Here is a 13,876-nt window from a genome sequence, read left to right as displayed (position 1 = left end):
ACACGGCCGTGTCAAATGACACGGGCTGCCCGTGTCAGCTTCTGCCCATGTAACTCTTCTTCAGCTTCTGCCCGTGTCAAATGACACTGGCTGTGTCAAATGACACTGGCCGTGTCAAATGACACTGGCTGCCCGTGTCAGCTTCTGCCCATGTCATTCTTCTTCAGCTTCTGGCCGTGTCAAATGACACTGGCCGTGTCAAATGACACTGGCCGTGTCAGCTTCTGCCCATGCCATTCTTCTTTAGCTCCTGCCCATGTCAAATGACACTGGCCGCGTCAAATGACACTGGCTGTCCACGTTTTCTTCCGCTCTTGTTCTAATTCTTTTAGAAACTTTCCTATTTCCTGAAATCAATAAACACTACCAAAACAAGTCTTAAAAGCATCTAATTAGCAATAAAAATAAACAAGAACTCATTTGCAAAATGTGAAGAAAATTAAATAAAAAGATTGAAAACTAAACCATGATGTTACCGGAATGAGCGATTTCTTACCAAATAATCGATGGAAAGTAAGTAAAATTGGTGACCGATCAATGGATATAGTATGAGATATATTCATTGAAATTACTTGGGATTTGTTATTGCGCGTGCGATATGCATAATGTATGAAAGCATGAAGTTTCAAATTGTGTTATAAGGTGATTAGTGCATGTTTGTATGATTTGTTTTGGATTTTCATTGCTATGGAAACAACACGTGACGCCCTTTGGTTTATGCATTTTATTTACTCTGTGAATATATATTGAATGATTTTGGATTAGAAAAGAGGTGTTACAACGTGCCTCTGGTATATTGAACCCTTCAGAAAGTTTCATGTGAATGTCACTGTTGAATGAACCATATAAATAATATGTAATAACATTCATCATGTTCAAATTAAGCCCTTCATGTGCTACAAGACTAATTAAATATCAAAAATCGATTGAATCCACTACAGGTAGATATGTTTTATCAAAATCAATCTTAGGTCTTTGTGAAAATCATTGAGCAATAAATCAAGGCTTATACCATTCTTATTTTTTTTTCACAAAAAATCATTTACATTCAATTGGTTTCACACCTTGAGGTATTCGAACTACAGGTCCAAAAGTGAGTCACTTATAAAGTGAGTTTAATTCTTCTTCAATTGAATATATTCATTTTGGCCAATTTTCACTTAGTCTACAATCTTTAATAGACTTTAACTCGTGATCCTCGTTATCATTGATCACTTTTAGAGCTATATTGTATACAAAGACATTGCCAATATTGACTTTATTTGGTTATCTCAATTTCGGTTCCATTCCATTTCATTCATGACATAATTTATCGAGATCTCTTTATTTCATATTTCAAGTACTTGGTTTTTTCTTCTGGAACTGAAAATAAAATTAGGTCAAAGGGCTCTTAGAATTTTCATATCCTCACTTGGGTCATCTTTAACTTTAGTTTCTTTTTTTGGTAGAGGACTTTTAACATTGAAACTGACTTTTCTACCATGCTTCATGCACGATTTCAATTCATTTGCAATATTAGATTATCCAACAGGAGAATTCACTTCAATTGTAGTATTAGCAGCTATAATTAGTTGTATAAAATTTGCAAATGAATAAGATTTCAAATATCTGGTTCATATTGGTTTGTACGAGGATCAAGACATAAAATTGTTCATTGAACTTCTTGTTCATGATTTCAGCTGCTTATTCTCTTCCCCTAATATTGAAAAAAATTAATTTATTAAGTGATAATTAGCCTACTGGTCCGTAATCAAGTATTTTATCATTTGCTCAAATTATATCCTCAAAATTGGGATTCATATCAATTATATTTTTTCAATATTCTTTCATGACTCATCTTAATGTATTATATTGGAGCAATTGGAATATACCCAACACATCCAAAGATTCACTTAGATGAAAAGTATTAAAATAAATTAGGGAGGACTAAGATATAGTATCTTGTTGACTTTATGCAAATAAATATTTTAATGTATTTGATTGCATGTTTCTAAATCATAATTTAGAAGTTATAATCTCATAAGTATCATTCATACAACTAACTTTAGACGTCTAAAGAATGAATCTTCAAGTCCATTTTTTCTTTCATATGAACATATGCTACAAGATTTTCAATATCAATTTTTAACAATATATGTGATAATACTTATCAAGAAAGTTCTGGAAAGAAAAAATTCAAAAAATGAGATTGTTGTTTGAGAAAACAATTTCACAAACTTCTGGTTGTGAGTAGACAATAAATATTTTGCATGATATTTTAGTCGATGCAACAATTAATGTCATGAAAAATTCAATTTCTCTGATTTTTAATTTCCTTTAGAAACACACAAAAATCTCTGGATTGAAGAAACTTCGGGTTCTTCAATACTAATTATTCGCATCATATTATGTCCGAGATGACCCAACCGATTTTACCAACGATATATTTAAGTGTAATTTCTAAACTTCTGGCTTACAATGATATGTGTTTCAATTGTACTAATATAAGTGTATTACAAGCCCGAGGAAAAAGACGATAGCTTTTTTATTACACATTTTATGTCCAAATTATATTGTGTAATACAAAGATATTCGATACCTCCAATATAATTCAAAACCAATATAATAGTATCTCATGATTAAACACTTTAATCATACACATGCATATGAACATATTATCATATAATTATCAAACAATTATCCCTTATAAAATTAAACATATTTATTCTTACAAAATCATATCACTAAAATTATATCGTCATGTAATTAATTTGTTTTACTATCCTTCAGGCATGCTTGTTAAGTTCTTCAAGAACTATAGAAATAATTTGTTTTGTTATCCTTCAGGGATGCTTGATAAGTTCTCCAGGAACTATATAAATAATTTGTTTTAAATAATTATCTAAAAAATATAATCATCATTCTGGGATGCATTAAAATTATGTGTGTCATTCTTCTAGAATGACAATATTTTAATGGGCATATTAAAAACTATAAATTTTTAAGTCAGAACAAAAATTAAGATGAATTACATTAGTGATTTGAAAGTAAAATAATTTCTCTTAGCCAATGACATCTAAATCTTTAACTATGACAATTAGAGCAGCCAAAATTTTCATGTAATATCTATTAGGAGAAAGAGAATATCTAAATAACATAGGGGACGTGACATTTGGGATTTCACAATATAACACAAATTTTCTTATAATCATTGACATGAAAAATATTAAACCATGACATATAAAAATCCAGACAATAATTAAAAAAAGAAATGTTAGACATTATCAATAAGATGAAATATATAGATTTATAATTCTAATTATGAAATAATTTATACTCTAACAAATTTAATAAGTTTTTAACATAGCAAAATGCTAGAAAATTACAATAATTTAAAAATATAGTTATCCTTCTAGGATGTGTTAGAGTCATCATGTCATTCTTCTGAAATGACAAACATTTTATGAGTATATTACAAGTTTTCTTTTACATCGAAATACAAAAATTTCTTTGTGAAATCCTTCTGGAATACTTCACTAATATTGACCCAATCCATCTAGAATTTGATAATATAGCTGATGCAATCATTTTTCAAATTTTTAACATAACAGGTGCAATCCTTCTGGGATATGTTATTAGTATAGCTGCAATCCTTTTGGGATTCATTAATATCATGATGAAATTCTTCTAATATTATAGATAAAACATTTTAAGGTGTGAGAAATCCTTATTTTAAAACTTTAGCTTCTCGGGAATTCTATATCACAAATGATCTTTGTAGTGATAAAAAGAAACAATTATTTGCACAATCCTTCTAGGAAGCTCGAAAAAAACCCTTCAATGTCATGTTACAAATAGTCAAATCGATTAAGAAAAATAATTATTTAAGCAATCCTCCTGAAATATCTTAACATTAGTCATGTAATCCTTCTGGGATGCACGCTATTCATGCAGTTCTTCGGGGATGCATGAAAATTACAATTGATATTTTCATAAAAATTGAACAATCATTCTTTGAGCAATCCTCCAGGGATGCTTCAAGAACTCATCGAGGATAGACAACTTTAAAAATATAATTGCGTTAACTAAACAAAATTTCCAATAGAATTTTATACAAATTGATCATAAAATCGCTCACACAGTAGAGTTTCGTGCTGATAACGTGTTATAAAATTAACGAAAACAACATAGAGATGAAAGAGAGAAAGTAAGAGAGAAAGTCGTTTTCTATTATCTGAAGGTGGAGAAAAACACAAGAAAGGGGGGGTTGAATTGTGTTCTTCAATATTTATTTCCCTTTCTATAAATCTTTTCCTTCTTCTAATATCTCATCATTTTGGATATGCTTTAGATAATATTGCGGAAGCATAACAATGTATAACCAACGAGATATACATTCATTTAGTTTCTTTTCTTACCCAGAACTTCTGACTTTGTTAAGCACCATTCTGAATAGGGACTGCGTGGAAATTCTGGGTTAAATGAAAGTTCAAAAAGTAAAAGACACATTCATTTTTATCCTGGTTCACCTTCTCAACAAGGCTACCTCCAGTTCACCCTCCTCAGGTGATTTTGCCTCTTTCCATAGAGGACTTAATCCACTATAATAAATCTTGATTATAACTGCACAACCAACTATCGTGACTAATAATACAACTGCACAAGCTACCCGCAAGTGATTGACCCTAGATGATGAATCGTTTAGTGATCTCAGCAAGATATAACGTTCATCAACCTAGAAACTCCTACACAAGCTATCCGCAAGTGGCTAACCCTAAACAATGAATCGTTCAGTGATCTCAGCAAGATATAAAGTTCATTGACCTAGACACCTCCAATAGTCTAACTAGACCTCTTGGACATCTAAAGTATCTGAATCAGAAGGATACTCAAGGAACACCAATTCAAACTAGAATTGTTCTTCTGGAGATTACAAGTGTGCTTCTTATCATGCAGATTTTCTCCTATTCTAATTGCATATTATTTATGACACACTGACTAGAAGTCACTTCTGGTGCCTAAACAATTTATCAGAAGATTCCTAAGGAATAACACAATACGAGCAACAACTCTTGTATTTTACATATTATTACAAGAATTAATAATTTCTTGTAGTCTTCTTGGTTTTGTCTTCTGGTTGAGATCTTTTCTACTTGATAAGCAGAATGTTGGCTTCTCGTGCATTGATCTTCATATTCTTCTTTAAAACTGATCATGGGGCTTTTTACAGCTAGTAACACATTAATGAACTTAAGTACACATGAACCACTATAGAGCAACAACTCAGTGTATTAAATTTTCTTTAGTCATTCAATGTGAAGATTATTTGGACTGATCATGTAATTGTGGATCTCTCTCAGATGTATTTTTAACTCTTATTACTCCATTGGAGCATATAACATAATATGCAGACTTTTCTATTTCTCACTTAAGATTTTCTTCTCATAGGCTTATGTTGTGTATGATCGCACACTTTGTGTATGTTGCCTCTTATGGTGCAGGTATTTTTCTTACACTTTCATGCTTTGCACACCCTTACACTCTTTAAGGTTATGCTCTTTATATAGAATTCTGGTATATTACCGTTGGAGCATAACCGTTGAACCATATTTGAACATAGCATTTAATGCTTGGTAGAGTTTGAATCAGGAAATACCTATTTCCAAGGCGAATCTTATATTTGGTGTTGATGGCGCGTCTTCTTCAATTTTCTTCTTCCAAGATAGTAGACCAAAATAGATGTCATAATTTTGTCTTAATTTTGAGTATCATGATTTCTTGCATGTGACTTGATTGGAGCAATTTACGATGTTCTTAGAAGTTTCTAATCACTAGGTCAGAACATCTTTTGTTGGCATTTGCTTGTGAACGTTGATTCTTCTGAGGAAAGCTTTTTTTCTTTGTAATATCGAGCTTTGTTTCTTTGATGACTTTCGATCTTCTGACTCTGATTGTTGAACTTGCTTTCAATCAGAACATCTGATTATTCAACAATGTTTCATTTTTGTGATCTTCTTGTTATTTTGAGACTTCATGCATTTGATATTTCTGGTTTATTCCTTTGAGCTTTTCTGATACTATTTTTGATATGTTTCATTCCTCAGTCTTTAAGCTAGTTTCTGATACAGTCAATATGCTTGTTTTTGATGAATGTCGTATAATGGCTTTTAGCTTAACATCTGCACACTCAATGAAATCATTAGTAATAACATTGTTATTTACAAAATATATGCTTGTTATCATCAAAACCAGATTCTGAACATAGATCCCAATCTTGTTCTAACATTATCTTCTTCAAGGAGTTCTCTTTACATTGCTAAGTGATCTTTATTCATAGGACATTAGTAAGGTGAAAAATCATAACCTTACTATACCACTTAATAAGGAATATGAAGATGAAAGATAAGAATACATATGGACATTCATAATAATATTTATTCATAACAGATGTGAAATTATAGGTTTAAATAGTCCTTTAATCTCAATAAAATAGTTTGGTTTTGCTCAAAAGTTACGTTACAAAAAATCTGAGATGGCCGATATTGCTTATATGACCGTCATTTTTTAAATGTTAAAATAGAAAAAGTGGATTTTGGCACTTTATGGTAAGAAAGTATCCTATATTCATTGGGTCAAGCTTTCTATATGTTATTAGAGTATTTCTCAATAGACGCTATAGGCCTCTCACGCACCATCAAATTGGTAAAATTGCTCTCATGCTTCCGTATATGCATTTCCGGAAGCACATTTTTTTTGTTTAACGTTGTTTTGTTCCATAGATGCACATACAGAATCTTCCGTAGATGCATCTACGGAAGCCTTAAACATATTAATTGGGAAAATCTCAAATTAATTAAGTTCGTGAAATATTTCGTTGATGTATCTATGGAAGGGGTTGGAAAGAGAGTATTTTGTAGATCTATCTACGAAACATTCTGATTTTCTCAATTAATTGGTAAAATCTCAAGTTCCACTATGTTTTAACGCTCCCGTAAATGCATCTACAAAAAAAACCAATTTTTTTTTAAAAAGACTGCTTTCGAAGATGCATCTACGGAAGCTGGGGGCATTTTTGAAATTTTGCACGTGGGCATTCAGAAACTGTCATGTTATTATATTCCAACAATAATATATATTACATAAATATTTGAGTATTTAATATATTATTTAATATTTCAACTAATAATAGTTAATTAGTTTATTAAAAACTAAATAAATTATTAGACAAATTTGACATTTTTATTAATTTATTTATGGTTGAAATATTAAATAATTAAAATATTTAATAATATTTAAATTATTTCACCATATTAATAAAATTGAAATTAAAATATAATATGAAATAATTATTAAATAGTATGAAATAAAAATTACTTTATTAAATAATATTAAGTATTTAGTTTATTAAATAATTATATTATTAAATATTTCAACTATTTAATGTTTCAATCATAATTAAATTAAATAGTTTATTTCAATTATTTAGTCTATTAGATTTTTTTTAATATTTCAACTACTTAATATTTCAACATTAAATAACCATTAATAGTTAAAAAATATTTAATAACTATATTCAAATATTTAATAACTATATTCAAATATTTAATATTGAAGCACTGATGTAACATTTATTATTGTTGCAATGTATTAAATAAATATAAAACTTGGCCTAGTGGATAGAAAATACTTTCTTACCCTAAAGTGCATGGGTTTAACCCTTCATGGGACCAAAATATTTAAAAAATGGTTGACAAGTCAGCTTTATTGTAACGGAACTTTGACGTCAATGACCATAATCAACAAAAAAAGTGACATATAGGGACTTGGACAAAAAAAATTTAGGGATTAAAATCAAAAATTCGCTAACTTACAGTGACCAAAAATTGATTGAAGATACTAGTACCCAACTAAATTCAAAGGTATTGAAATCTTCACCTTAAAATAATTACTATTAGTTTATTCTTTACAAGTGAAAAACCAAAATTGCTCTTAGAATTCAAAAATGCATCTTTGGGCGCGCCCCAAACACACACAATCCATCCTTTTGTGAGTCACGCCCCAAATATTTGACTGAATTTAATCCATAAATTCAAGAAGGTAAACATTTGCTCTGCTATATGCAAAACATAATGCTTCTCAATATGGAACATAAAGGTAAATATTTTATTTATTTATGGTTTATCATATTTGTATTGGTATTAAACATATATATTAATTACATCCACAAATTCATTTTTGTAGTTCAGTGGGACATTATAGTGTATCACCCATGGTAGGAAGATAATGGGGTTGATGATCCATGGTTGTAGGAAATATTGGTAGCATTTGAACTAAAAGATATTGGTAGGACTAGTTTTGACTTTATCCACCATGGACTTCAATTTCCTTAATTGAGAGATGAGACTCGGAGTTATCATGCTTTCATCTATCCATTGATGAAATGAGCATCACTTTGGATAATGTGTCTTGTCTTTTCCATTTTCCTATCAGAGACAAATTATTCGATCACTCTTCCATTAAAAGAGTATAATCACTAACATTAATGGTTCAACACTTAGGAGACGATATTGGAAAGGTCGGTCTTGAGATTTCACAGACGCGAGAAACCCATACATAATTTGGATATCTGAAGACCACATACGAGCTCTATTTGATTGTCGTTGTTTCCTATTCTAGTAATGATGCACAGGATAATTATAAGAAACATTATGTATTTTGGATCCATTTCTCGTGCTTGGTTAGAAAAACCATTTTTGTGGAAAAAAAATGTAACATATGTGGATATTGTATATGTTTGTTACTTCATAGGCTTTCAGAGGATTCATGAATTTAATTGGCAAGTTTCATGTTTGATTTACTTGTACTTAAAGTTGGATGAAACAAGTAAGTTTAAGACAAAACAAATGATAGAAAACAATTGTCTCATTTGGATAATATTAATATACATGTAGCTTATTAATTTTATATTGTCTTAATTATGAATAATTCTAGTATAATTACTAATATTTGTTATTTGAACTATTTGAGTCCTAGATCCTCCAACATTTTCCTTCTAACGACACATGGAAATTTTTGTTGACTACAATGAAGAGCCACCTCATGTTTTGTTCATTTATCCATATAAAAGGGATTCATCAATAGATACTTACATGCAAATACATCTCATTTTTTAGAGGTCTTGTGTCTGTTAGTCATAGTTTAACCATGACGAAATAATATAGGTCTTGTTTGATCAGAATTTAACCTGACAAATATTTTATGAGACTCTATTTAGCTATAGTTTAACTCTGATAATTTTGAGGCCTTATGTGGTAGCTCGCCTTCCACACCCTCAAAGAAGGCCCTGCTTACATGCATTACATTGACCATATTCTAGCAGAAGATATCATTTTAACTTCATACGGAAAACACCGTCAAAGTTTAAACACAACTTCTAGAGGATATATGTTGGTACTCTAGGAGGTTGTATTGAGGAAGCTCGAATATATGAAGACTATCCATAGGGATCCCACATATTCTCAGCCTCCTACATTGTATCTTAAAGATGTTGATGCAGTGTTTGAGGACTATCTTGAGTATTTTATACTAGAAAATGCACAGAATATGCTAATTGATAGGCCACGGGCTATTGCATACATTTACATTCAATGATATTATAAAGTTTTTCATATTTACATGTCACCACTGCAAGACGGAAATCCCCCTGGGATAATTCATCAGGAGATCCTAAAGGAGGAACAGACTAGAGGGCCATGTTGTGGATGTGTTTTTTAGATATCATTGTATTGTCACTTTACTTAAGGTTTCCATCAATAAAAAAGAGTATTAGGAAGTCACCCCTTCAGAGGACATGATACAATTTATACTATCAGAGACACGAGGTACACTTCATTATAAAAGGAAAATGAAAGGCAAGACTGTGTGATATACTCAATAGATAGACTATTTTAAATTATTTGTTTATCATTTACTTCTTAGACAATTACTTAAATTTTTAACGACTTTGTACTATTTAAGTTGTAAGTTATGACAATTATTTGCCAAGTTTTATTTATGATTTCTAAGTTGTATGATTGCAACATTTATGACTACAATATAGGTAATCTAAATGTTATTATATAGTTAGTAAACACACATTTTTTTCAAAAGTTTCAGGTGTGTGTTTGGGACATATATTTCGGACACCCACTTTATACCTCGTTATTTAACTTGCCTCAATTTGCAAAATTTTCAAGGGCGTGTCCAAAGATATCTTCCGAATACACCATTTTATACCATGTTATTCATTTTGCCTCATTTAGTAAAAGTTTAAGGAGCGTGTCCTGAATGTATCTTTCGAAGACACCCTTTATAGTCATACCCCATTATCCATTTTACCCCATTTTTCAAACACACCACTTTATACCACATATTAGAATGTCTAAAGTTATTATATCTATCATATTCATTAGGCTTTAATTGTATTAATTAGTTATCATTATATTTATTAACCATTATTAGTATCCATATAAGATTTGACAATAATTGTATATAATTCACAAATTATATCAATGAAAGGCAGGAAATTATATTCTTACATGGTATCAACTTTCTGATTCCTAAAATTTTAAACCCTTAGCACCTCCCCCTACTCACCACCTCCATGGTGGAAATATATTTCCCCCATAAACCACGTTGATGACACTTCGTCAACGACAAATCAAAATCCACTAACGATGAAAACTAAATTTCATCTTGCTTTCATTATCAACAATATAAAAACCATCATTCAGGTAGCGTTGGACAATGACTCTAATATTTATCGCTTGTGGTCGACTGTATTTAATTATTAATGTTGCCAAAATGTTCCTTCTTTCACTAATTAATAAAAGTCTATCAAATTAAATAAGAATTAAGCTCAATTGTATTCACTAATTACTCTATTTGTCCCAACTGACAAGTAATAGAGCATATAGGAATTCAGTTGGTCTCAACTGACTAAGGTATGAGTGCTTAAGAGGATACGAGATATTACATCCTCCCCCTTAAATAAAAATTTGTCCTCAAATTTTAAAGATTGCCTGAAAGAGACGAGGATAAGCGTATGCATCTCAAACTTTAGTTTCCAAGTAGCTTTGCCAGGACATGATTCATCCCACAAAACTTTAACAAGAGAAATCTCCTTGTGTAACACCCCAATAATTAGATTTAGTTATTTAATCTATTATTTGATGTTTTGACGTGAGTATATGAGACAATATGAATTATCTGTGATGTTATGTGACGTATGATGCTGAGTGTGATGGGTGTGAGGTAGTAGAATTAAGATGTTAGTTAGAATAATAAAATAATATAGTTTTAATTATCGTTATTATTTAATTAAAAGAAAATAAGGAGATAATATGATAAGAGTTAGTAAGGGCATATTAGAAAGTTCATAATAAATGTACTAAGGCTAACTAAGCAAATAGAAGAAAGGAGGAGAATTTTCATTATCGTGGAATTTAGAGAAAACGTGAAAGAAAAGGAGAGCCAGGGCAAGAAGAGGAAGAGAGAAATCGACCATAGAATTCGAGAAGGGAATCAGGCTAGCTATCAATCTAAGGTAAGGGGGTTACCCTAATTATTATATTTAATTTAAGGGGTTGATAATTGTATGTTGGGGTTTTGTGATACCTTTGATGATTTCGATGGAATTATAATGATGGTTTATGTGGATTGTATTGTTTATATGATGTATGTTGTTGATAATGTTGTATTAATGAATAATAACTTAATCTAGAGTCAAAGCTACCATTCTTATGAATTTGAAGGTTTAGGGTTTGACAAAGATTATTGGAATTATGATGCATATTTGTGTTATGATGTTTAGAATAAAGTATGCATGTTAGAACAAGGTTAGTAGACCTTAAATCGCAGAAAAATTGTGATTAAAACATGGTTTTGGGTGAAATATTGGGACTAGTTTGATGCAGGTCGCGCAGGGTTTTCTGCAGACCCTGCTTAGCGCGCTTTTGGAAATAAGACAAGACTCATTACATTAGGTATCGCGCTTACTGCAACATGGAGCCCGCTTAGCGCAGAAGTCTGGGACGAAAATTTATATTTTTGAAAAATGATTTCAGAATATGGAAGCTTATATTTTACTCTAAATTTTGAGAATTTTCTGGAATTTTCTGTGCACGTTTGGGTAGGTTCATAGGGCAATTTGTACAGAACTTGATTTTTTGAATCCTTGTATTTCTATACTTGATTGTGAGGAATGTTGTTGTGTTGATTGATGACAAGATAATTGATGATTATGTGTTGAGTTGACCAAGATGTTTATGAAGTTTGTGTGTCTGAATAATGATGTGATTTTGATGAATAAATGAATGATGATGCCATTTTGACTATCGTGGTCGTTGATTTTGTGACATTGACCATCATGCATTCATAACATATTTGTAGGATGATAGTCTGAAGGATAGAAAAACACTTAGAAAGGGGGGGGATTGAATAAGTGTGACTTTAAATCTTGGACGATAAAAATAAATTGCACAATTATTTTTATCCTGGTTCGCTGTTAACGAAGCTACTCCAGTCCACCCCCGCAGAGATGATTTACCTCAACTGAGGATTTAATCCACTAATCGCACGGATTACAATGGTTTTCCACTTAGTCCGCAACTAAGTCTTCCAGAGTCTTCTGATCACACACTGATCACTCCAGGAACAACTGCTTAGATACCCTCTAAGACTTTTCTAGAGTCTACTGATCAACACGATCACTCTAGGCTTAGTTCACTCCTAAGACTTCCTCTAGAGTATACTGATCAACCTGATCACTCTAGTTACAAACTGCTCAGCCAACTGCCAAGACTTCCTAGAGTATACTGATCAACACGATCACTCTAGTTCCTTACAACTTAATGTAATTCTAAGAGTATTACAAATGCTTCTTAAAAGCGATAATCACAACTGTGATATTTCTCTTACAGTTTAAGCTTAATCTCACTAAGATATTACAACAGCAATGTAGTGAGTTGATGAAGATTCTGAGCTTTGATTGAATAGCGTTTCAGCAAGTTAATTTGAATTGTTTTGGAGCAGAATCGTTAACCTTGCTTCTCATCAGAACTTCATATTTATAGGCGTTGAGAAGATGACCGTTGAGTGCATTTAATGCTTTGCGTGTTCCGTACAGCATTGCATTTAATGTTATACGCTTTTGTCAACTACCTCGAGCCTTGTTCACGCTGTGTCTACTGACGTTGCCTTTAGTAGCTATAACGTTCCTTTTGTCAGTCAGCGTAGTCTGCCACGTGTACTTCCTTCTGATCTGATGTTTGTGAATACGACGTTTGAATATCATCAGAGTCAAACAGCTTGGTGCATAGCATCTTCTGATCTTGAAGTGCTTCTGAGCGTGATACCATCTTCTGATCTTCAGTGCTTCTGATCTCATGTTCTTCTGATGCTTCCATAGACCCATGTTCTGATTCTGCTTCGACCATCTTCTGATGTCTTGCCAGACCATGTTCTGATGTTGCATGCTGAACCATTTGAGACACAACTTCTGAGCGCTGAAATTATACGTACTCTTTATATATTTCCTGAAAGGGAAATTGCATTTGATTAGAGTACCATATTATCTTAAGCAAAATTCATATTATTGTTATCATCAAAACTAAGATAATTGATAAGAACAAATCTTGTTCTAACAATCTCCCCCTTTTTGATGATGACAAAAACATATATAAATGATATGAATTTGCGATCAGAAAGAGTAGACGGCAAAAGACAAATTACACAGCTATAGCATAAGCATATGAATATGTCTCCCCCTGAGATTAACAATCTCCCCCTGAGATAAATAATCTCCCCCTGAAATAAATACTCGAAGAACTTTAATAAAAGACTTCCCTGATTATTTCGG

This window comes from Vicia villosa, unplaced genomic scaffold (genome assembly GCF_029867415.1).
Source record: "Vicia villosa cultivar HV-30 ecotype Madison, WI unplaced genomic scaffold, Vvil1.0 ctg.002857F_1_1, whole genome shotgun sequence".
Taxonomy (NCBI): domain Eukaryota; kingdom Viridiplantae; phylum Streptophyta; class Magnoliopsida; order Fabales; family Fabaceae; genus Vicia; species Vicia villosa.
Note: the sequence above shows the minus strand (reverse complement) of the source record.